At 35.9% G+C, this 27945-nt stretch overlaps 1 protein-coding gene across 1 annotated transcript in view; it reads left to right on the forward strand.

The window, feature by feature from the left end:
- LOC135223732 (titin-like) overlaps positions 1-27945 on the forward strand; it is a 53957-nt gene that overhangs the window by 17135 nt on the left and 8877 nt on the right. The gene's annotated exons all lie outside the window — the stretch shown is intronic.

Below are 27945 nucleotides of genomic sequence, written 5' to 3' on the forward strand. Positions count from 1 at the left end.
ATATTGTATATATATATATATATATATATATATATATATATATATATATACATATATATATATGTACATTATGCGCGTGTATGCATGCATGAGTACCTCCAGATTGGATCCATAAACAGAATTTATTCATTCCAGCATACTCTCCTTTTATCTCTTCGTTTCCAGCGTATAGATCCATCCTTAGTCAGGCACACCAAACGCGTTACTGTCATAACCTCTCTCTCTCTCTCTCTCTCTCTCTCTCTCTCTCTCTCTCTCTCTCTCTCTCTCTCTCCAATTAAAGCCAATCCTTTAAGCCCTGAAAACAAAGGACTTCAAAAGATTTTCAACGGCAATCATTTCTATCGCACTCAATTGTTGTCCACTAGGAATATCGAAAAAAAAAGGAAAAAAGTAGAATTCACACATTCACCAATGCTATTATCCGTGTTTGTTATACAAAGACGCCAACTCACATTAACACAAGATAAAAAGTGATATGTTTCAGAGGTTGTCTTTGAGCTGATCCTAAACAAAGAACCGTAATCAAAATAGGCTTTGATAATGGATCGAATTTTTTTTTAATATCTTGTTTTTGTCCGGTAACAGTAACTTTTGACAGTATTCTGAACATGAAAGCGCGATTTTATTGACTATTGTTCGGTGCATTCGATGTTCCCCGCTGCAAAAATCACCAAAAGCTTTGTCTTTATCAATTCGTTGTCGCAATTATAGCAATAGCGCAATATTTTCCTTTGTTTGATTGTGGGATGGCTTAATCATGCAGCCAAATTTATTCCCAGTCATCTTTTACGCATGATGTTTTAAAAATACTGAGGTTGCTCGATAATTACAACTTTCGCCTCATTTTCTCCATTTCATGAAGATCCTCATTAACCAACCTGAATATAAGGCTCTGTCGTCAAGGGGAAAAAAGTATAATGAATGTGTTTCCTCAGATGGAACGTTGAAGGTGAAATCCCTTATTTTGATTCTTTGCCTCACATCAGCTATTTAATGAGAACTTTTTCTGAAATGTCATTTAATGCACAGGGGTGAGGTTGCTACCTTCACGCACCTGTCCTTATCTGAGAATTTATAGTTTTTGTGATTTTTATTCTCAAGAAGACACTAACATCGTCAGGAATCCTTAGCATGCAAGGTAGGATTCCATAGAATCTAGGTTTTATATTCAGATTCAAGAGAAAGAAATAGAAATGAATAAGAATGAAAAAAATAAAATAAAAAATACAAGAAAAACAAGAAAATTGAAGTTTTAAAAAAAAGTCTATAATCATTCTGTACAAGACTTATACTGGATACCTCTGGTTCGATGTGCTCCATACTAACCACCCGGCCACGAGAGAGGTCACCGTGTCATTTTTTCCCTCCATGTTAGGGTTTTCTAACTCGTGTCTATGATAAAAACTTATTTTACCGTTGGGTTTCTTTCAACCATACTTGAATGCATTAATAAACAGAACGCATTCAAGAGACCTTTACCAATGGAAACAGGCAGTTCTGACCTGTATGCTTTCATTTCCAAAAGGTCGCTTTCATTCTTCCCCCAACTCGTTCGTTGAAAACTTCCGAGAATGCAGCAGCAGTGGCGGCGCTCACAACGATAACCCAATTCCCGTTCAGCTGGAGAGAAGCCAAGTTCGCGCGCCACGTGATCCAGAGCTGAAAGTTCCCCCTAACTAGTTTCGGAGGGTTTCTTGGCCTTTGCTTCCTTCATGCCATTGTGGGTTTAACCCTGCGCGTGAATGGCCCTAAGAAAACTTCTCCAAGGGCGGTGCATGGTGTTTTCAATACCCGATCGGTTTCCCAAGTTGCGTGTTGAAACCTTATAGTTGAGGGGCTTATAACCACTTCCTTTCATAAATCATGCAATATATATTTTTCTTTCTCCCTCGAGATTGGCTCCCGGCCTCTCCTCACCGGGTCATTTCGCCAGCAATGCAAAGGCATCGTCCTCATGATGGTGTGTTGCAATGTCGGTGAACTTCATTGCATTCGAGTTGCCTGAGCGGTCCTTGTGCTTCCTGCATTAGACCAGATAAGTCGAATTCGCATTCTTTTCGAGATCTCGGCCTTCAGCCATCGTCTCGAGATCAGTGACGCTTTGGCGGGGGTGGGGACGGGGGGAATCTTTTGTTTATTTTCATCTTGCGCTCATTTCAAGTATGCAATAGGTGCTACTTTTTCTACATAGCTCATTTTTCATGGACTGACCATAGTAGTGACTCTAAGCTAAAGGATAAACGTCATTGCTATGTCCTCGTTTTCCAAATGATTCTAATCAAAATTTCAGTCTTGGCCATTGAAATCTTAATAACATAATCTTATTCATAAAGCGCAGGTAAGACTTTTTGTAAGAAGCTTCCATCAGATATCTATTTAAAGTCATTTACGAAATCGTCATCTCGAAAATAATAGGAAAATCCTCTCCATTATTTATGTTAATACACAAAATGCTTTTTAATTTCCCCATTGTTATTCGTCCACAAGCGATTACAAGTATCTAACAAAATGTTGGAGACTGCTTTTTGACAGGCAGCCTTGTCGAGTCTGAACGCTCGATTAAGGGGATGCTGTGGTCAGACGAGTCTAAATGCTCTCCAGCGACTTTTGCTCGCTAAAAATTGGGAAACTCGATAAAAACTGGAAAACAAGTTTGACTGGCCTCACAGGTTTCTAAAGCAAATCGATCGGAGAGGTTATGTCAGTCCCACTCTCGTTCCCGTTTGCAGCGGCAGACTGGTGAATCTAGGTTCAAGAAATGCTTTGTATCCTCGGCTTTTTTCTGCTTCTGTTCCAAAATGAAGCAGTGACATCTTTTAGACAGTGATTTGTCTGAAAATGCCGAGAACAGAACAGATGAAAACGAGAAATTGTAATCTTTTTTTTTTTCGTTGACGAAATCATTCCTGAACACTGGGTATTCATATTTCCAATGGAACGAAAACAAAATCTGAACAAAAAATTAAAACTATATACTAAATTTCTAAAAGAATTTTGGTACGCAAAATGGAGAGCTCACGGTATCAATTATACTCCAAAGGCGAATCTTGACATTGTAATATTTTTTTCCGTTGACGAAATCCTTCCTGAACACTGGGTACTCATATTTCCAATGGAACAAAAACAAAAAACTGAAAAAAAAAATTAAAACTATATACTAAATTTCTGAAAGAATTTTGTTACGCAAAATGGAGAGCTCGCGGTATCAATTATACTCCAAAGGCGAATCTTGACAAACCTCTAATAATGCTAGTAAAAAAGTAGTAGTTAATGACATCTAAAACCAGAGTCAACAAAATTTCAAACAACGTGGACGAATATATTTATTGCCATAAGTGGTTCGAAGATATCTGTCAATCTGATCGACAAAGATTTTCAATTTCGTCAGCATACAGACGTTGACGACAAAATTAGAATTGTGAATTAAGAAAATACCCGTCCTGTGTGCAGCTCGAACTCTTGGGGTTGTTTTCAGAATGACTTGCGGTATTATGTAACACGAATTCGTAACGTACAAAGCTACTCCCCTGCTTGCGAAATATTACGGGAAATTAACCCACAAATTTCTAATTACTTACATACGGACACCAAACTTACAGATTGTAGAGAGTTTTACGTTACAGTAAAAAAATTATATATTAAATGATAGTAAGCAGAAGTTAAAGAAAACTGGACGCTCGAGGAAGCAGGAGAGAGAGAGAGAGAGAGAGCAATAACCTTTACGGGGAAGTAACAGCAGGCTCCCTCCCACGTTCTCCCATCCTCTGCCTTCCTCCTTCACCATGACACGATTATTCTCATCACAATTTAACTTGTTTTTGTCAAAGCTGGTGTAGTCGTTTTCTTGCCCACACCACGCTCCTTTCCCCACGCATTCCCCACAGCATCTCCCCACACTGGCACCCCCCACCCGCAACCCCCCACACTCCCTAAACACAACACCTTTGCATTTTTCATGGCTTTCGTTCTGGACTCCCATCCTTAAAGTCTCTTTCGTCTTATTCTCCTTCTTTTTCTTTGTATTCATCTATTCATCTTGTTTTCATTCGAGGACATCTTCCTTTGAGCCTTTCTTCTTTTCTCGTGGGTTTCATTGCAGATTCTCTTCCTTAGTCTTCCCATTTTCTATTCCCCATTTTTGTCTTTTTTTGTATTATATTTTCATTCCAGGCTTTGTTTTATCTTTTTTGTCCTCTCTCTCTCTCTCTCTCTCTCTCTCTCTCTCTCTCTCTCTCTCTCTCTCTCTCTCTCTCTCTCTTTAAGGCTGCTTGAAGAGGCGAGAGCACCTGCTGATCTAAGACCATCTTTATCTAAAAAGCAAAACATTCTCTCTCTCTCTCTCTCTCTCTCTCTCTCTCTCTCTCTCTTTCACGACCTTCGGCTATCACCCAGAGGGTCCCCTTTGCTTAAAACATTTACGAAATTGTAATGTGACTCCTTTTCCGGAACTTTGTTGTTGTTCACATTCCGTTTAAAACTTTTACGGCTCACATTAATATTTTATCAGTGACATCATTATCGTTTTTCTTTTGTTTTTCTTCCTCTCTTCGTTTGTCTCGCCTCCCGCCATTATTTCCTCAAGGTTGGCGGTTGTTAAACGGCTTTTAATTCAGTTATTTCGGCGTGACAGTTGCAGCTGGTGTCTTAAAGGAGGCTATAAGCTGGAAGCAGTGGGCCATCTGCTGCAGCTGTTCGTAGAGGGGGATGGAAAAAGGATATCTTTCAGGTTACATAATGGCAATTTCAAAGCTGTGGCCAAATAATGTGACCCTTTTTAGAAAGCGTATTTTCCAACCTTATTTTTTGTTTAGCTTGAATTTTTCAAATAGCTTTTTATAGATTGCTCATTCCCGTTCAGTCTGCTGAATTATTGATGCATAAAAACCTTTCTTTAAAGAAATAACTGGGTCTGTATTTCGTAATTATTTTAAACTTGCCAGCTAAGGCAATCTGGACTCTTGATACTGTTGCCATACCGGTGATGAATTATCGGTACGAATCAAAACACAATAACGGCTTCAACCATTCAACCTTCGTAGACACTTCAGTTATCGCAATGTAAACGCTATCTCTTCTCTCTCGCTACCATCTCTTCTCTCTCTCCTCTCTCTACTCTCTCACCACACCCCACACACACACAACACACACACACACACACACACACACACAAGTATTTATCTATTCACATATAAAGAAACGCTGTAAACTGTAAGGAAGGTAACCCTAGGGACGCAAGCCTCTCTCTCTCTCTCTCCTCTCTCTCTCTCTCTCTCGTGTAAGCATTTACCTATCCACATACATAGAAAAGGTGCAAACTGAGAGGGAAGTAGACCCTAGGAAAGCAAGCCCATTCCACATCACATTAAATACGGACAGCGCCGCCCTCCCCAAAAAAAGTTACGTGACCTGCTAATTAATTCCCGGCGCAACGGTTGGCTATTCTTGCTACAGACCAGCCCCGTCGTCCTTAAAGTTGCGTTCACTGTGCAATAAACCTCATTGGATACCGTTACTGAAAATAGTTATTTATTAAGAAAAAATTGCCGAAGACCTCGTAAAGAATTGGTAGCCTGAAGAAAAAGGGAAAATCCTCTTTTTATCCTCGCAAGTGAATATTATATTTTCTGCTTAAAAATGTTTTAAAGTTTATTTTACTTTACTGGTTTTTTTCTTTTAACCAGATACGTTTCGGTTAATGAAAATTACCCCTTAATCCATTGAAAACATTTACGGAAATGTGCCATAAAGTGAGAACTAAATACTAATAAAAAAACTCTGTAATTAAATTTGTCATTATTTTGGCATTAATTAGAGACATTAATATTATTCTTTATGGGGGATTATCTTGGTATTAATTAAAAGCATTAAAATTTGCCATTAAGAACAATTATCCTGGCATTAATTAAAGACTTTTAAATTTGTCATGTCATAAATTCCTGGCTATTTAGTATAGATTGGTTTCTCTTTGTTTGACTTTTAAAGGGCAACACAAACCCTTTTTAGTCCGGATACGTGAGAAAACGAAACGAAATGCAGTTTTGTTGTTCACTGTTAGATCGATTTTCCACATAACTTATATGTATATGCGGATATATCATAGTGTATATATAGATATATATATTATATATATATATATAATATATATGTATCATATATAATATATATTGGTATTATATATATATAAATATATACTATATATATATGTATATATATATATTATATATATATATATTATATATATATATATATGTATCTCTATCCTTTAATATATATTCTATATCTATTCTCTAAATCTAATTCTCTATACATCTAGTCTCAGTAACTGGGTGGCTTCTTGGAAACTTAGCTTCATGATAAATAATATTGCCAAGACCAGGAAGAACATTCTTTATTAATATACGAGCATTTATAACGAGGTTTTATACTCGAAAACTCGTTTAATAATGTGCTTCCGGGTCCTGGCGATACTATTTATCATTAAGCTATATATATAATATATATATATATATATATATATATATATATATATATATATGTATATACACATATATATATATATATATATATATATAATATGTATTATATTTTTTTAGATAGGTGTCTAAGCATATGAGCCCTAGGAAATCTAAAGCTGACACCTTATTCATCTATCCTTGACAAGATTTTTTTATTTTAATTTTCCCTTCCGTAATATTATTCATATGACGCTAACAGATTCAGCACTCTGGCAACAGGGAATCCTTTCATATTCCTTCGCTTAGGTGCCTAGTTGAAATCAGAGCTTCACTACATCCAGTAAGGCAATGTTCTGCAAAAAAAAAAATATATATCACTTGCGATCTATTCTTTAAGTAAATCCTCGCTAAGCTCCCGTAACACTGAGCGATTAATGTTTCCCCTTGTTTATGAAATATTTGGTAGGTTTTTCCCCACAGTACCTCGAACTCGTATGAGAGAGAGAGAGAGAGAGAGAGAGAGAGAGAGAGAGAGAGAGAGAGAGAGAGAGAGAGAGAATCTTCAAATCGCTCTCAAAAGGAAAGTGCAAGCAAGGTCACCGTAATTCTCTATTGATTTATCCCGTCATATTTTCTTAGCCTTCTATAATGCATCGAACCTTGCTTTTTACAGCAACATTTTTATGTGCATTATATCTCTGTTATAGAGGAAAGTGAACCTAGTTGTTGATAACCAACTCATCAAGCATTCGGTCAACTACAACGCCTTCCCCTGGGAGACGTCACCTACAAAAGACTTCTTTTTTCTTTCCAAGAATTACTTTTGGTTTCCTCCCTCTCACGTAACCCCTAAAATTCAACAAAGAATTTCGATACGCTTTCTGAAGCGCCTTCCAACTTTTCCAGAACTGTTATTGCCTCTAAAATCTTTCCCAAATCTGACTGGATGGCGCAGGTGTTCCTTGCTTATGATTTCGTCCTCTTTTCCTGTCGACCTTTGATTACCGATGCATTTCTTTGGGGAAACGCAGGCAGAATTCGTGAGTATCGAGAATAAGAAGTTGCTTTGTTGTTTATGGTTAGATGTAAACACATTTCCATTCGCAGAAACATAAAGTAACAGAGATAGATAAAAAAAAAAAAACTTCTTATGCCATCACGATTTTCAAAAACCAACTGGACGCGGATACGTAATCTCTAAGCATTATTTCCCTTTGGGACTTCATGGGTCGAGGTGTTCAGTCCACACTTTTCAAATAAGAAAGATACTTGCTTTGATTTGACCTAATAGCGTCCCTTGGCACTTGGACTTTTCCTAGGGTAATATTTACTCCGGTTCTATTTTACTCGTCTTCTTACCTGTGTGCAATGTTCCTATCTATTCCTGGATTTTGCCTGAGATTTCGAAAATTGTTTTATGTATATATATACATATATATATATATATATATATATATATATATATATATGTATGTATATTGCGTGCTTGCGTGTATATATATAATTTAATATAATATATATAATATATATATTATTATATATATATATATATCTCTATGACTAATTATATATATGAGTCTTATCACATTACCGTGATTAATGTATACGCATTAAGCTTCAAATGTCCTTTAATCTCTAATTCACTCTACCTCGGAATTAATTAATATATTTTTTATATATGTTAACCGAAGGGGAATTTGCTAGTCGACGAATTTCTTATCGACTAAAAAAATTCCTCTTCGGTTAACATGTATGAAAATATATTATCAATTCCGAGTAGAATGAATTAGATATTAAAGGACATTTGAAGCTTAATGTATATATATATATATATATATATATATATATTATATATATATAGTATATATATATAATATACATGTATGTATATAGTATATATATATATATATATATATATATATATATATATATATATATATATTTCTCCAAAATCGTGTGACGCAGAGTCTGTTTTTGTTTTCCTGCTGGTGTTCATAGGAGCCAGTCTCACACAACCACAAACACACACACACACACAATCAAATTAAATCCAAGGAATGAAAATAAATTTTTTTCATTATCATTTCTTTTTTATAATCACAACCTTAACAGCTGACTCACTGGTAGGTCATATTGCCATTCTTTACCTCAAACTTCTCTATCCTCGCCCTTGGAAATGCACTGATTAAAATAATCTAGATAACTGCGAGTAAATCCCTGAAATCAGACAGACAGGTAGAAAGATTACACGCTCTTTGATCTTTCGGTTCCGGATCAAGGAACCCTCGTCATTTACCCCTTTCTTATCCGCTGATGTTTGCTATCACGAAAGTATTTACTGTACAAATCGTGCTAATTAATCCCGTTGTCTTATACCATTAGTGACAGTTCATTAGCGGCGAGGGACGCCGCTCGTGATCTCCTCTCCTCTCCTCTCCCCTTCTTCCTGTGCTGCTAATTATGGAAAATTGGTCGTCCCTTCCTCTCCTTTTTATTGGGGACGTGACCGAGTGGCAGGCTTCCTCGACTATGTCTGTGCACGACGCGCGCCTCTGAAGGAAAACAAACGAATAAATATGGAATTATTAATTGTTCGGGAAGTTGCTTATCCTTTTTTTCTTATCTAGTGCAAACATCTAATTATCACCTTTTTCTTTCTGCTTCCTGGCCCCTACGGTGATAAAACAGACACCGGAGAGAATTCTCGGTCTCTTTGTTTAGAGTTCCATCTGCAGTCAAGCGACAAATGACAGATTGAGAGGAAGTTTCCCACAGCAATTGGATAATTACTGTTATTTGCTTCCCTGTTTCACTCCCTGTGTTTCTTTTTCTTGCTCCTGTAATTTATGGGTGCAGTCCATATGGACATCGAGATTATATATATACATATATATATATATATATATATATATATATATATATATATATATATATATATATATATATATATATGTGTGTGTGTGTGTGTGTGTAGTATATTTATATATACATATATATGTATATATATGTATGTATGTATACGTGTGTGTGTACATCTAACCGGTCGAATGACCCATGCCATTGCTCATGGATGTTCTGTGGACTTAGTTCCATAAGCATTCACTTTTCTTAGCGGTCACCCGTTCAAGTACTGACTAGACCCAATTTGTTCAACTTCGCTGACTAAATAACCAACAATATAGCAAACGTGTTGCTGCCGACCACATTCGGGGTGAGTGTGTGTACGTGAATTTGCCCCGTGTGAGCGAAACGCTGCTACGTGGTACATTTTCGTGTCGTAGTATTGTCGTCCGGTTAAGTGGCATCGTTAACCAAGATTTGCTCTCGTGCAAAGCTCTTCATGCGTTCGCTGGAATTATTCGTCTGTTTGCGTAGGAAATAAGCCAATGAGCGTGTAGTTGAATGATCGCATTCCGCTACCGCTAACAACTGCGCTATTAGAGGAGATAAAGAAGAAGAAGAAGAATAAGAAGAAGAAGAAGAAGAAGAATAAATAGAAGAAGAAGAAGAAGAAGAAGAAGAAGAAGAAGAAGAAAGAAGAATGATCACTGTACTTATTCCCAGTCTTTGTTTTTTCGGTCTGAAATGTATTCGATTTTCCATCGTTTTCCGGATAATTTTTTTCCCGTGAGCTTCGAGCAATCGTCATAAGTGATTACACTGCTTAACTTCAACAGTCCATGCGGTTGTAAAAATACAGAACAATGCAAAGGCTGTTTAACAGGCAAACATACACACACACACACACACACACACACACACACACATATATATATATATATATATATATCTATTATATATATATATATATATATATATATATACTATGTATGCGTGTGTGTGTGTATGTAAGTGCATATATTTGTGTGTACATAAGTCTATGCTTACACGCATTAAGAAGTCTACGGACATCGACCTATTTCTGTTTTAAACAGGAAGTCTCTTAAATCACTAACCTCTGACCTTATTCCCAGCGCGGCCTTGACCTTCGATCCTCGCTTGGATCATTCATACACGAAATGTTGTGACGCCTGGAATATTGATGAAGAAGAATTCAGCGCCTTTCATGTTACCGAAAATGTTTCATTTTCTCGTCAAGCCAGTCTTCTGCAAGCGGCAGGTATGCCTGCTCAGTCGGACTGAGCAAGAGAACCTAAACCAAGTAACGTTCAGTTTTGCCTACACAGGCAGACTGTTCAGTTTTGCCTGCACAATCACAGGCATAACTGCGCAGTTATAACTGAACGTTAGTGGGGGCCTTTAGACTAACAAGAGCAAAACGCACTTTTAGTGAGACGTTAAAAGGATAGCGCCACTTGAGGTCGCAAAGTTGACCTGGCACTGCCGTTGGCCAACGTCCTCTCCAAAGATAGCCTAAACCTGTTCGCATGAAGATTGCAGCTGAACAAGCCTCCCGTTACTATTCCAGCGGGACCGAGGTCGACGCTCCCGATCCTTTGGAGATTATTGGTCCAGAATAATCGAGAATAATTGAGGATCCCACTTCAGAGAAATTGTCACTATATGCGTGTTCCTTCCGGCACTGGAACCCATCTTCTACCCGGAAAGCGATTAGATACAGTTATGGGGAAAAAAAACAAAAAAAAAGTCTTGGACTGTATCTTTTATACCAAAAGGATGGAAAGGATTGTTTACTGATACAAAATTGTTCTAATCATTTTTTTAAATAGACCCAGATGTTTTACTTTCTTCTTGTTTTTATTGTTTCAAATTCTGCATTTATAAACCATGAGTGATCAGATTATCAAATACGTAATAGTTGAAAAGAATAATACATAATTATGGAGAATCATTATCATTATCATCTATCAGAATATTATCAGTAACATTAATATTCTTCCGTTAACTTTTCCGGCATTGTTGTTCAGCACATTTACCGTCCCTTTCTACCGTTCAGAATTATATGAGAACAACATTTTTGTTTAAAACAACAAATTACAGTTAAAAATAGTTACTAACGATTCAAATTAGACGATCTAGTGAAAAGAACACCGAATATATGAAGGACAAAAATGCTTGTGAATCTACAAAAAAGTATTATCTTGTCAGCCATCTTTGGTTTTTCCCGCTATAGCAACTCCCGTATGCATACATGAAAGATCCATATATGTAGTTTATTGATCTTACTTTTTAGCATTACTACAATTTTATGTCGATATTGAGTTACAGAAGTGATATATATATATATATATATATATATATATATATATATATATATATATATATATATATATATATATACACACACATTATGTATATATGTATTACATACATAGTCTATTTTATAACGCCAATTACATAGAAATTGAATTCCAAATAATTAATCGATCGTAAGCAATATAAAAAAGATGGAAGGTCGACTTTCAAGAAGAAAAAAAATCCGGTATTATTATAGGGAACGCCTTTTACATGTATTCATTGTGTAACAGGAAGTTTGCCTTTCATTATATGATCTTCAGAATAGTTCCTAACTACATCACAATGCTTCAAGTATCTGAGCTCTATAAACAAGAAAGCGTCCAGATGAATGTACCCGGTTCATATTTTCTCTCACTCTGAACGAATTTTACACGGAAAAAATGAAATGTGATGGGAAGCGATCCAGCTGAGGGAGCAATGAAGTGTGGCTATGAGAAAAACGCCAGACAGAAATTTTCCCTCGATGGAAATGAATATCGGAAAGAAATGAATCTTTCACGTTAGTGGAGTTAATTAGAAATCAAAGCCGTAGTGCGGATTAACGAGAGTATGGTAATGGTTATTTTTTTGCCTGGCTGACTGCTTTAGTTGGCCGGTAGGGTTATCACTTAGGGGGCGAAGGGAAAGGGAGAGTTTATTTATAGGGGAGGTAGGGGTCAGGAAGGGCAGGGAAGGGGTCCCTGACCCCTCTGGAGTGGCAGCAGAGTATGACAAATGTGGTTTGATGAAGAGTCACCCGAGCGGATGACCACCTCCTCATCTTCAGGAAGTTTGTGTCCCTGGGTGTACGTGAGGCTAAAGGAGTATGATGAAGGCATCGAAAGGGGCGTCCGTACAGATCCTTGATATGGGCGATTTCCCCTTACGAGGCTGCAGAAAGGACGCCCTTGCGGGCAGCGCGAGTCTTATGACTTTTTCGACTCCGGTGACCAATGAACTTGAGATGGGTTTGTGAGTTGACTCCGTTTGATCACAAAGATTTGTGATTATCCGCTGATGGCAGACACACGGTCGGCTTATTTGCACTGAAAAAGCCGTGGGAGATTCCCCTGGACCGAGCACTAGAAGCTTTACTTGCTGCCTCTGTCTGTCTCTTCATTTTTTTTTTTTTTTGCCTTTCCTTTATTTTTTTTTTTTTTTTTTTTTTTTTGCTGTGGGATGGGTGTCACTTTTCGCTGAAAAAAAAATCAGACTCATAATAATAAGAATGCAAATAAATAGAAATATGCTTCAGATTTGACCATTTCAAAGAGAGGCCATCATACGGAAATTATAAAATGAACTTTAGTATTTCTGATCTCTTATTGTTTCGACATATCAGAATATTTTATGCAACTTTATGTTAATTCAGTACAAATTAGTGAATGATTTCCGACTTGCTTTTAACAATAGTTTTGTTTCCTCTTATAACAAAAGCTGATTTTATACAGATCAGTTTTATATTAGTGGTTTATGCGTTTATGCCGTCCTATTCTTACTCAAGTTGCTTACAGACTATTCAGTTAAATCCTCGATTTTTCTTTTTTTAAAAATCTCTTAAAAAATGGCATTTACTTGCGGAAGAGTCCAGTTAAAGTCACAAAATCTTAAAGAAATTTCTCATTACTTCAACCATTTTAAAGAATAATAAACTACTTAATGGCATCTCAAAACAAAACAGATACGAGAGAGAACACAGAAGTAAAAAGAAAAAATTTATAAAAATTACATTTGCCCTGGTAGAGTACGACAGAGCACTTGGCAAAATTCTAAGATCCTTCTTTTCTTTGCCTCTTTCGAAAATTATTAACCACTTAATAGCACCTCTAAGCAAAAAACAACGAGAGGGAACACAGAATAAGCAGAGGAAACAAACAGGCAAAAAGTCAAATTCATCTAACTTAGGTTTGTTGAGTGAAATTTAAAATCCATCGACGGCCGTCAGTCTGTTGCTCTATTGACAACGGTGATATTTTTATATCTATATTTTTGTTCACTGTTATTCGCTTCTCTTCCTCAGGTAAAGTCGGGCTTATCCGAACTAAAAAAAAATAGATTAAAAAAAAGGAAACGAAGGGAACGATGTCGCCTCTGTCAATTATTCACGCTTGAACTCAGGCTACAAGTTTTACAGGAATGCAGAGAATAAAAAAAAATAAAAACAAGTTTTGAAATTTTCTGCTTTCTCTCGCACGCACCCACGTACACTCATCACGCGCGCCACACACACACACACACACACACACACACACACATATATATATATATATATATATATATATATATATAATATATATATATATATATCTAATATATATAATATATATATATATATATAAATTATATATATATATATGATTATATATGTATATGTGTATATATATATATATATATATATATATATATATATATATATATATATATATATATATATATATATATATATATATAGTGTCTAATATTATTCCTACAAAGATCAATACAGCTATAGCCGCTGCCATTGGTGACAACAAAAATACTTATGGGAAAATCTCCCTTGGCCAGCTAGACACTATGAGCAGCGACTTGTAAAATTCCACACACACAAAAAGAACAAAAAAAAAAAAAAAAAAAAACACGACCCTAAAGGTCATCGAAAGTTTTCCTTTCCGTGACATTCGTCACAAGTGTTATTTCTTGACGAGTTTGGCTTTCCTAATGACCCGGAATACGACTTTCTGGCAATATCCCTATGAAAACGTGACGGCCAAGGATTTAAAAACAAAACAAAACAAAAAAAAGCAATAATGAAAAGGCTTGCAAAATAAAACTTTGGTCATTCGTCTTCGGAAACAATCAAAGTTTCTGGGCTCGATTCGTTCCCCCAGTGTTGTGACTTATGTTTTCGTTCCGTTGTTTTATTTCTCATTTTTTTATTTCTCATTTTTTATGGGTTTATTTTTCTGCCTTATGAGTTGATTAAGCAGATTTTTTTGAAGGACAAATCTACCGTTCGTCTTTGTCAAGAACGGGAGTACTTGAAAGAATAAGTTCTTGAATTATATTAAGGCGATTTATTACCTGTAACATAAAGCATCGGCCATAACAAATAGTACCACAGTATAATAACTAGTATAACTATTATCATAAATATTATCACCGCTAAAGTAAGCGAAATTCGAATATTATTATTATCCTTACTACTACTATTATTATACAAAAAGGAGAGAAGGACGTTTTGAAGACCTCAGAACTAAGGCAGAGGATTAGAAATCCACTTTTTTCTAAGGCTGTACAGAAAACTCAATTGCGCAGAAGAAACTTCGGCGCATTTTGTACTTGTTTAAGCTCAGCTACAAAAGCAGCAAAAATTAAAAACCAGATAAAAACACTAAAACAATATTATTTATTTAAATGAGAAAGGCGGGAGAGCAAGTAGGTAAATTCACATTTTCATTTATTCTCGAGGCTTCAGTTTATTTGAGAAGAATTCTTATTTAGATGACAAGACAACTTTGTCTGAATTTTACTGATTCAATTATTTGACATTTACACTGAATAACATACATAAGAGCCCCAGAGCGCTCAGTTTTCCAATTTCAAAAGTTATCAAAAATTTTTAAATTTTAAAATAACATGATGGTAAAATATTCTCCCTTCTAGAAATCATGATGATATAAAAAGAATCTATAATTTTTTAAATAAAACTAAATACTTTGAAAAGAAATTTGCTCAAGCACATTTCTATAACTTATCAATTATCGATATTGCACCTACCTGTTACTGATATAATATTATGCCAAATATTTCAAAAAATAATAATAATAAATAATTACATCCCATCTTGCATTTTTCATATGGAAATTTTTTGTCAACAACAACAAAAATCAGCTCACAAAGTCTCATATATTCTAAAATCTACCAAAACTCCTGTGAATTTCACCCTTCTTGCAACCAGGGACCATTAAAATTTCCCCTGCCAGAATGACCCATTCCAGCTCATGCAAGACGCAGACAGTTATCATAAACTGTGTCATTGGGAGGGGGGAAATCCCCCATCTTCTTCTTTCCCAAGCACCCAATAAAAACGTGACTTCTCGACTGCTCTGGGCTATAAAAGATTCCAGTTCGAATCACTGAATGCGTGAAAGAGTGCGTAAAACTGCCAATATTATTTGCCACTTGTCTTCTTCTTTTCTGTTGTGTTGTACTTTCTGGCATTACTGCCACTGTTGTCATTATTATTATTATCATTATTATTATTATTATTATTATTATTATTATTATTATTATTATTATTATTGAGTACAGTTTTCCGTGTCGAAAATGATGATAATGGTTGCAGGTCCACAATAATATAGGATGAACCTAGCGCAAGGTTCGAAAGCTATTAATATTTATTGAAGTCCATAACTCTCACATGCTATTTTATAGTGGACCTGCAACTATTATTATTATTATTATTATTATTATTATTATTATTATTATTATTATTATTATTATTATTATTATTATCTGGCGTTACTAAAACTTTTGCTGCTATTACTAATAAAAAATTATTATTATTATTATTATTATTAGTTATTATTATTATTAGTTATTATATTATTATTATTATCATCGTTTTGCCGGTTATTACTACACTAATAGCTACTATTGCAGTTACTACATGTTATTATTATTATTATTATTATTATTATTATTATTATTATTATTATTATTATTATTAATTATTATTATTATTTGGCTGATATCACTGTTTTACTAATATTATATTATTATTATTATTAAATAGTATTGGACAATCAAAAGCCACAGTAGTGTTAAAATATATTATTGTACAATGGTAAAAAAAGACAAGGAGAGACTTTCGGATACTGCTCCGTATCCCTCTTCAGTCCTACTGACGGTCAAACAATGGAGGGAGCGTTACAACAGTGAAAAAAAAAAAATAAATAAATATATATAACAACTGGTTCAAGGCGGATGGATCTAAGTGTTGGTCAGGTAATCCCCGGTTCGGTTGTTTCTGTTGGCGAGACGGCTGGAACGGCGAAGTGGTCGTTCAGGGTGATTCCAGCTTAGCAGACACTCCATCGTGCCATGACTTGAAGCTGTAGTAACCTCAGTCATCTGGGATAAAAGAGAGGTGGGAGCAACATCAGGGGGTCTCACTACTGTGGCTTTTGATTGTCAATATTATAGCCTCGTTACGGAGGTTTCTTAGTTCATTAATATTATTATTATTACTAGCAGACCAACCCGGCGTTGCTGAGGAAAAAGTCTGAAGAACTCAAAGAAGCTTCCCTTCACCACCTTATGCTGACTGTCCCTTTTATCCAGAAATTACTGTACTGACCTGCCTGAGTTATGCAACCAATAAATTCTCTCTCTCTCTCTCTCTCTCTCTCTCTCTCTCTCTCTCTCCCTCTCTCACTTCCTCTCCCTCTCACTCTCTCTCTCTGCCACACCCTGCCCAACCCCGACCCCCTTTTGTACCTATGATACATTACCCGACAGTATTCGATAGTAAGTCATGTTTAGTACATACTATACCAAAAATCGCAAGTCACATTATTTACTACGCATATCGAAAATTATGTATGATGGAATTCATAGCGTTATTAAGTCTACGGGCTGAAACACCAAGTTTCATGCCCATCGGACCTGTCCTTTGGCCGTGATTGAATGACAGACGGACGGACGGACATAACGCCCATTATGATGAGATTATTATTATTATTGACCACCTGTTACCACTTCCAATATTGCTCGTAACAATAAAGAGAGCGAAATCGAACACAACGTAGAAACTTACTAGGAATTTAAGGTCACTGACGAAAAAGGGAAAGCGTCACTGTCGCAATAACAAATTTATAAGGCGAGAAATTTCCTTATTTTTTCGAAATAATCCAATTCCAAACCATAAACTTTTACGGCATACTTCCAGAGCGAAATTGGACCTCGCATCTGAGAACAGCCGTGAAATTACTAAGGGAGGTTTTAAAAAATACTCATAGTAACGTGTGTCTTAAAATGGAGAAACAAATCCACGGGTAGGTAATTGTAAAAATATATTCAGGAATAAAACTATACAGAAACCTGTCGAGAATCTGCACAACCAATCGATAGTCATGCAACTGAACAAATATATTTATAAATAACACTATAAAGAAAACGTTCGAGAATCCGTAAGATTCTCCTTTTCAGATTTTCGAATGCGCTCTGTATGATTTTATTCTTAGGTATATCTAAATAGAATATGTTTAGAAAAATTGTGAATATAGTTGCATAACGGTGGATTGTTCCTCCAATTAGAGGCATGATGTCAAAAGGAATATCCCTTGAAAAGACTAATGATAATAAGCCAAATCTGTCCATTATTTTTCCAAGCGTTCTCTTCATCTCAGTTACGCCTTGTTAGTATACCGGTCATCCGTAACAATACGACGAGGATAATTATCGAGGTTTGTTTTCGTAAACACCCCTCCCCCCGTTTTGTTTACGTATCTATGCAGTTATTTAGAATATTTTATTAGTTATTTTTAAGTATTTCAGTTCAGTTCTTTGTTCGAGGTTAGCATCTCATTAATTCAAGCTTCAATGCACATGAGTAAACATCAATATGATCTATTTCCCATATATATATAATATATATATATATATATATATATAATATATATATATATATATGTGTGTGTGTGTGTGTGTGTGTGTGTGTGTGTGTGTGTGTGTGTGTACATACAGATATACATACATACATACAGTCATGTAAATGCACGCTTAAGAGCATAGATAGAATACGACAACTCAACCGAAGCTCGTGTTTATTCGTGCATTCATCCGTGCATTTGTGAAAGCATGCATTCATGAATGGGTAATGCTTGCATCAAATTTACTTTATCATAGTTGTTAATGAGGATAAAGTAAGACCCTTGTCTTGTATATTAATTCTCCGTGGACAAGAAACTAGTCTTGTTTTATCTGCGTCTTTTAAGAACGTGTCAGTAATTTCAGCATTGCTTTTGTTTATATCTTATTCGTTATCTTGTAGCTAGCACACATATTATTATTAACACAAACATTTATTTATAAACGGGCGAACAAGCTCGCATACATCCATACATACATCCAGATATATAATATATATATATATATATATATATATATATATATATATATATATATTTAGTTATAGGTATGTGTGTGTGTGTAATATAAATAATATATATATATAATATAGTATATATATATATATATATAGTATATATATATATATCATATATATATATATGTATATATACATGTATTATATATGTGTGTGTGTTTATTTATATAAATATGTATGTATACATGAGTATGTGTGTGCGTGTATACTTAAGCACAAAAGACTGCATTACTTATCTAGCAGAAGGTCGTATAAAACTTGAACTAAAGAATTTCCAAACCTCTTTCGACGAAAAAAAAGTTGGGGAGGGGGGGGAGGCGGGGCTAGAAAACTAACGAGACCTTTCCCCCAAATTTCCTCCTTTTATCTGAGGCGCCATTTCTTACCATCGCCTCTCTCTCTCTCTCTCTCTCTCTCTCTCTCTCTCTCTCTCTCTCTCTATTTACACGTCGCCCCTTCGTCATCCATCTTCATTTCCTCACCAAACTGTTCCAACTAATTTACTTTGGCGTTGGAACTCGAAGTTTTTTCCCCTTTATTTTCACCCTTTTTTTTTTCATTTTTATCATTTTTCTCTTTTTCTTAAGTGCGTGTTTGTGTTGGGTTGATGGTGACCTGCAAAAGGGATTAAAGGCGAGCGGAGGGAGAGGGAAGAAAACAATTCGTTTTATTCGGGGAAAAAAGGAATAGGAAACAAGAAGAGAGAGAGAGAGAGAGAGAGAGAGAGAGAAAGAGAGAGAGAGCGCAGGATTCGGAATCTCGAGAGACATAAAGGATCAAATACAAGACGAGAAAGAAATTCATTTGAATGAAAAGAAGAAACAAAAGAGGACACAAAAGTGAAAAAGAGAGAAATAAGATTAAAAATAGAGCATGAGAGGCTACACGAGAGAGAGAGAGAGAGAGAGAGAAAGAAATACAAAAGGAATGAGGAACAATGGATGAAAAGAAACTGGAAAGAGAGAGAGAGAGAGAGAGAGAGAGAGGGAGAGAGAGAGAGAACATGCAAATAAAGGATCTTGAGAAAAGGAGCTCAAGGTGACATTTTGCAAAAGTGAAGAAAACAGTTTAATATTTCTTAAAGGAAATAATACTAATTAAAAAAGGGCGTTTTTGTCATATTCGCTGAAGTATTGTTGAATGATATGGAAAGAATTACTCCGACGTAAAATCGCAAAAAGGGGACTGACTTTAAAAATGTCTGAAATAGAAGGAAACTCTTCATAAAGAATATTATTATTATTATTATTATTTTTATTATTATTATTATTATTATTGAATCCTGTACGAGCTACCGCAAAACAAAAGGAAAACAGTCATTGACAAGAGAAAGTTAATGTAAAAAAATGTAAATTACACATTCGTCCACAACTTTATAAATGGTATTGAAACCAAATCCATACAAAATTAAAAACAGTAAATGAATGATAGTATTCCGTGAGCATACTGTTATATAAGACATCATAGCCTGAAATAGGCTATTTGATTGAAGCATAATAATATTTTTTTACCAACGCTGTACACAAAGCTCATTATGCAGTAAATAAAAAGCCAAAATTTTTTGACGCGGTGGTGGGTGTGTGTGTGTCTGTGTTAGAATGGGTTAGGGGGAGGGGGTTGAGGCGAAACCTCAACAGGATTCCAAGCCTCGCTCAATCATTGAATTCTGCATCAATTTTGTGTGGATTCTGCCTTTTTGTTAATTGGACCTGCAGAACATAGCTCGCAAACAAATTGATGATTATTACGACGTTATTAAGTAAATGAAAATAGAGCGGAGTAATTTGGAAAAAAAAAAAAAAGCAAAGCTACGAAAATGTTTTTTTTTTTTTTTTTTTTTTTTCCCCACTTGAATAACGATCCTCCGTCGTCGACAATCGTTAGTAAGAACTTGGAGCGGTGGGCCGCGCGTCGTTACAATGCGAAGTCGTCTGTGAGCACATATTTGCTTCTCACATCAGACACACCGAGCCATAGGAGCAGAGACGGAGGATTGCGCGCCCCTAGACTTGGCACAGCTCTGGCATTCTCTGGCATGCAAATGCTATATTCTACTGATATGAATATTCAGAGCCATCAGGTAAGAGCCGCTGATGAGACAACTAGGGCAAAGGAATTTCAAATCAACGCGCTCAGGAGGCACTACTGAGAGAAGCCGCCTAGGCGCTTGTCTCCGCGGTCTTGGGCGGAGAGAGAGAGAGAGCTAGAGAGAGAGTGAGAGAGAGAGAGAGAGAGAGAGAGAGAATGGAAAGATATCATACCTTTCGAATCAAAATGAGTGCAAGATCCATCTCGGTCTATAAATATTAGAGTACTACTTGTAGATCTCTAGAGAGGAACCTATAAAGACAGAGAGAGAGAGAGAGAGAGAGAGAGAGAGAGAGAGAGAGAGAGGATGGAAATAATGTCAACCCCTTCGAATCAAAATGAGTGCAAGATGTTTCCTGGTCTGCAAATATCAGACTACTGCCTGTACATATCTGAAAAGGGAGTCCATCGAGAGAGAGAGAGAGAGAGAGAGAGAGAGAGAGAATATTTGTCTGAAGAATGATATGAATCAGTGGCAAACACTAGAGAAATTGAGTGACATACAGTAAAATTTTGACAATTACACCTCCCCATCTAGAGTTCATCATTATCTCAGTTACACTTCAAACTTCCGTAATTTCTCCGATGTCATTTTTCATTATCCATAAGTCTGCTTACTATGAAGCTTCTACCACTTGATGACGTCCCAGTATGCAACCGAAAAACAACGACATAACGATTATATCTTCTACTGAAACTTTGCTAAACCATTTATTGATGTCAACACTAACAGGTTTTCCAAATAACAAAGACATGATTTTGTTATGTGGCTCATATAATTTGTTTGGCCCAGATTTTTAATTGAGTTATTCAAGATATTCTGTAAAAAAATACTCCGGTGTATTTACCCGACGACCATTGATATGCAGGTTTCTCCCATCTGAAATATTTTCATCATCCACGGTGAAACTGAGAGCATTGATAATTATCATTCAAATCAGAAGCGTTTACGTGTCTTGTCGGTTGCCATGTCGCTTATTAAGTAATAAAATGGGGCCATGCTTAAGCGGGGTCGCATTCAATCCGCGATGCATAAAATTTCCATACTAATCCGATGACAAGCAGTTCGATTTGGAGGTTAAGGCTTGGAAGGATAGGGGTGCTCAGTGACAAATTGAATTTGAATTTAATATATTCTGTATACATTTGCACAAAGAGGTTAAATCTGATATAGTATACAAGTTTGTCTGTGCTGACGAGCAATGTCAGTCCCAAAAATGCTATATCGGACACACAACCACCACACTCAAAACGTCGCATGCAGGCCACAGAAACCAAGGAGCCATTCATCAGCACTTTATTGTGGATCCCACAATAAAAAAAACCATCATTACAAGAACTTCTCACAAACACCATATACACAAGGAAGGCAAACTACAATCGTTTATTGATATCAGAAGCAGTCAGCATCGCAATGCAACGTCCCAGCCTTAACATCCAACGTGAGGCAGACCGATCCTTGCCCTCGTGTAGGAGGCAGTCCTTCAACCGCGTGGGACAAAGCCCCCACACGCGGACAGGAGCGCACACTGACTTTCAGTGAATTAGACATATATGTAATTAATATATATTTATGTATAATGTGCATATAATAACTTACTTTCAACTTTTTTATTTAATTTCTGTTGTTAACATATTTATTTATTTGTCTTATTTTATGTTTCACTATAGTCTTTTGTAAATACTTAAAACTAGGTATCTGGCAATTGTACTACCTTTCCGTCCTCATGACGTCACAAAACGCATGTAGGCTCATATTTGATTACGGGCTGCTCTGTGAGCAAGAGCCCGTGCTGGCACAAGGCCAGCTTAATCTTAAACAACAACAACATATTTGTATCAGTACGCTTGAAAACGTCAATACGTATAGGTTGACGAAACAGCTGTCGCGTGTAAAAATACTGGAGTAAATGGAAGAACCCCATTATGTGTCCATTAGTAACCTGAACAATGAAGTAAAGAAAATAATTAGAAAATATGAAGCAATTTCAAAAAAGCTGGTTAACAGTGAGAAACGCCATTCTATTCAATGAATGTTGTTATCCGTGAACAAAAATTGTGCCCTAGAAGTAATATATATATATATATATAGTATATATATATATATATATATATATATAGACATACAGTATATATATATACGTATATATTGGTATATAAATATATGTTTATATATACATTATTATATATATATATATATAGAATATTATATATATATATATATATAATATATATATACATATATTTATATACCAATATATACGTATTATTAAGGATATGTCCTGAGTCCTGCAGTGGACTACCAACGGGTGATGATGATGGATATATATAGATATATATATATATATATATATTATATATTATATATATATATATAAAATTGTAATTGCCACAATGCCCTCTTGACTTCTCAAATTGCTATTACAAATACATATGTACCTGGTAAAAAGGACCAGTAGATTCTACACACACACACACACACACACACACACACACACACACATATATATATATATATATAATATATATATATCATCATCATCAATCATCATCATCATCACCGTTGCAGGACTCAGACATATCCTTCCAATATACGTATATATTGCTATATAAATATATGTACATATATATTTATATATGTGTACATAGAGTATGTACGTATGTTGCATATAGTAAGTATTAGAAATCAGGTGTCTAAACATGCAAGTATATATGTCATTATGTAGGTAGTTGTCGGATATTTAGATTTCACCAGTTATAGATGTTGAGAACCAAAATAAAAAGGAAAAAAACTTGTTCATAAATCCCGATATGAGGCTCCAAATTGTACCTCGGAAATCTCATCTTCACCCACTTCAAAATTTTTGAAAAAATAAATCATGAAAATGAGAAAAAAAAAAAAAAAAAAAAAAAAAAAAGAGAGAAAATCAGATAAGGATTCGCTCTCGAATCTCGCCAGGTTCGGATATAAAAGAGCAGATAATTTCTTGTAATTAAGACATTTTCGAATGGAAAAAAGTCTGGAAAAGTTTCCGAGCTTCTCGTAAGTTGGTCGAGGTTCGAGAACTCTGAAATCGAGTGTTTGATTTCATCTTTTTGTTTTTCGGGATTTTTTGCATACTCTTGTACGGCTCTCTCTCTCTCTCTCTCTCTCTCTCTCTCTCTCTCTCTCTCTCACGTCATTTCGGGCTTATATTGTCAAATGTTCCTGGTTTTTTAAATAAAACTTTACCGTCAATATATCACCTGTTTTATCTTATTTTGCTCTTATTATTTTCTTAAGAACTATTTTGAGACAAGTTTATCATTGCGTTTACCTTATGACTTCTACTTTATAATGCAAAGCAATTATTAAATTGTGGTTACTTTTTAATGTTAATAGAATTTAGTTTCATTATGTATTAACCCAGTCCGTTTGCAATGCAAAAGTTTTAATACCACGCTTATTCTTCCACGCTCGAAAAAATTCTCCCTTCCCGGAACAAGTAAACAAAGCAATGTCGTTTAATTCCACCACAGACATTGTCCATATTAAGGATCACCTCCGGCTCTCCAAAACAAACCAGAAACCGTTTACGGTCTTAAAAATTCGAATCTCACGCGCTCTAAGGGGCACCTGAAGGTTATTTTCTTCAACCCAAAGTCGCACTTTAGGAAAAGCTCGACAGCTCCTTTGACCAGAGGCGTTTGGCTATTGGCGGGAAAATCCCTCCAGAACTGGTTCCAGCGAAGCCTTGCCGCAACCTGGAATTTCCAGCCGATTTGAAAATCTTCCTCCCCTAATAAGTCTCTCTCACTTCCCCCCATCCCTGCCTGCACTCCCTCTCAGTATTGTTGACAGATTGATAGAACGTATCTTCCCGGTTGGATTGATTGCCATTCCAGTCGACACGATCGTAGCGGAATGCCAACGATGACTCGAGGCTCAATTGGCAAGGGGCTTGTGATGAGGCTTCCAGGGAACTGTCTGCTGTCATAAGGAAGGATGGCAACAGGATGGGAGCTCGTGGCGGATTTTTTTTATTTCATTTTATTACTTGGAGATCCAACAAAATAAAGGATGTTACTTAAAGAATGGAAAGCGATTGGCACCTTTCATCCTCAATGAAGAATGGCAACAGACTGGAAGCTTCACTGGATTTCCTGATATACTATATTTAGTTATCGGAGAAATTAAAATTAGATAGTCTTTTTATTGAATAGCCCAACCCAACTCCCATTCTTGATTACCAATTATCAGTGGATTGGAAATTCGAGAATGACAAGAGAACGGAATCATGCCATAGCGAAATAATCTTTTATATATAATTCATGGCTTTGAACTTGGATACAGAATGAAATGAAAAGTCAATGGATTGATCCCTTGTTTCCGATTCTAATTTCTTAGGTGTCACAATGGCTCTCTCTCTCTCTCTCTCTCTCTCTCTTTCTGAACTCACGACAGAAGTAACATTACCTAGACAAATAACCATTATGACAATCACAAAGATTATGGCAACAACAACAATATCAATAAAAACCAGCAGCGCCAATAAATATGATTGATTTATACCACAGACGTTTATCACAGACACAGAACATTGCAAAGAACGGGCCAGAAAAATTAATGTTATTTATTTATTTGATGCCATTTGATACTATAAAACTTTAACCATATAAATATAAACTTTCTTCTATTTGTTGTGGTACTTAAAGAATAATCTCATAAAAACCTGGGAGACTCTAGTCGTAGCCATTATGGGAGGTCGTTCATGAGATGATGAACCTGGATCAATCTACGGTTGAGAGTGAATGGTATTTTATACTAAACCTCTGTGAGTGTCTTTTAATTATGTTTTGGATAATACGACTTTAAAGAAAGCCGGTGCCACATACAACGGCAGACAATTTGATCAATACAACTCAGCTTTGTCGTGTATAATTTTGTTTACACTCCTGCTTAATCTTATGTAAACTTAAGGCAACAACGCACACTAAACAAGTCCCTGCGCTCCAAAAAAAAAAAACCACTTGTATAAATTCCTGATAATCTGACATCCTTCTGGGTACGGGCCCCCAAACCAATTACAATATGCTATGTATGAGCATGCCCAGGAGGACGCAACAAGGGCAAATTTCCAACTTCAAACCATCAACATCAAGGTTCGTAAAATTTGCTGATCAACAAACAGCAGCAAAAACCCATCTCTCGCGAACTTGCAACGACCAGTCAGCAGAAAGAAAAACAGCTTATGTAAACTTCCATATACCGAACAGCATGAACATCAGATCTTGTAAACTTACAATCACCAAACTACAACATGAAAAGATTATGTTGACTCACAATCGCAAAACAACAACAGCTCATACTGACTTGCAGTCACAAAAACAACAACAAGAAGAGACCGTGTAGATTCCCAACTTCAACATCTCACGAAGGCTCCCAACAACAACAAACTTCGTTACAAGACGGAGAACAGCCGTGGGAAACAACTCATGCTGACTTGCAGTCCCAAACAACAACAAAAAGAGCAAGAGACCGTGTGGATTCCCAACTTCAACTCACCAACATCTCACGCAGGCTCCCAACAACAAACTTCGCCACGAGACGCGAACAACGCTGGACAATGGGGGAGGGGGTTGGGGGGGTGGAGTGAGGGTGGTACAGCAGAAACATCAGGAAACCTTCTTGTCCTTGAACTTGAAGCCACAAGTCCCGTGATCCTCGAAGCACCAGAAAGAGGCTCCGGAACCTTCTTTGCTCTTGAACTTGAGATCCTAAAATAACCTTGAAGCTCTCTCGAAGAGCACAACCCCGAAGGCAGGAAGTTAATATTTCATGTTGCTCGTGCGTCGTTTATTGTTTTGTATTCTCCATGTTCATTTGTTTTCGTTCTTTCAGTTCGGTACATGGCATTAGCAATTGTTACTGTTTAGCCTCTTATTTTTACACGGGATATTCTTTGTGTAAATGTGTGTATGTATGTTTTTTTGTGTATGCATATATATATATATATATATATATATATATATATATAAATATATATATATATATATATATATAGTTATATATACATTATGCATATATATACATATATATATGTATACATGTGTGTGTGTGTGTGACGAGAGAGAGAGAGAGAGAGAGAGAGAGAGAGAGAGAGAGAGCAAAATCACTAAAGATTTACTTTAAAAACCAAGACAATTGGAACTCTGCAACCTTCCATATTTCTGGTAAAATTAGAGTACTAATATTTTTCCTGAATAAATTACTCTCTGGGCAATGTACAGAAAAACATTTCATTATTTTTCCTTAAAAACTCCGTCTTTCCGGTGTCTTCTTCATCCTTACAACTTGCAAATTTCTAATTTTGGAACGGTTCATGTAATTTTGTTTTTTTCAAATATATCGAAAAGATTGTTTTCAAAGGATTTAGAAGTCAGTTCTATACAAATGTTCTTGAAAGGTAAATACAAAAATCCGTGAGTAAGTGTCCATATTAGCATTATGCAAGCATAATGTAACGCATCTGAATAGAGAAAATAAATCAAAGTTAGATATTTTCATCTCGACTATTTACAGACAAATTCGTGAAGAACAGCCTCTAATCTTATGACGCAACCCGAATAAGGCTCAAGGTTTTCTGTTCAAACAGTAATTTTGGTTGATAAACATTAACATCTTTAGAAAGGAAGTTGTTCAACCTTTGGTTCCCAAAGGATAAAATACAATTCGAATTAGAATGGTCGAAGTCAAAACAAATCCGGAGGGTGACCGCAGCTGCTGGTCCACTTATAACTGGCTCTCTCTCTCTCTCTCTCTCTCTCTCTCTCTCTCTCTCTCTCTTTGTTCTTCGAGGAAGATGCGGTTCAAAATCGGAGGGTCAAAAGAATAAAAAAAAAGACACGTATTTGAAGGTGACTCCAGCTGCTGGTATGCTCAAAACCGGTCCTCCCCATCCCCCCCCCCCCCCCTCTCTCTCTCTCTCTCTCTCTCTCTCTCTCTCTCTCGACCCAAAAAGTAGGTTAAGTTCAAACGATAGTCCAGTGGAAAGCGGCACTGACTAGTTAAAC

The sequence above is a fragment of the Macrobrachium nipponense genome, chromosome 10 (assembly GCF_015104395.2).
Source record: "Macrobrachium nipponense isolate FS-2020 chromosome 10, ASM1510439v2, whole genome shotgun sequence".
NCBI classification, from domain to species: domain Eukaryota; kingdom Metazoa; phylum Arthropoda; class Malacostraca; order Decapoda; family Palaemonidae; genus Macrobrachium; species Macrobrachium nipponense.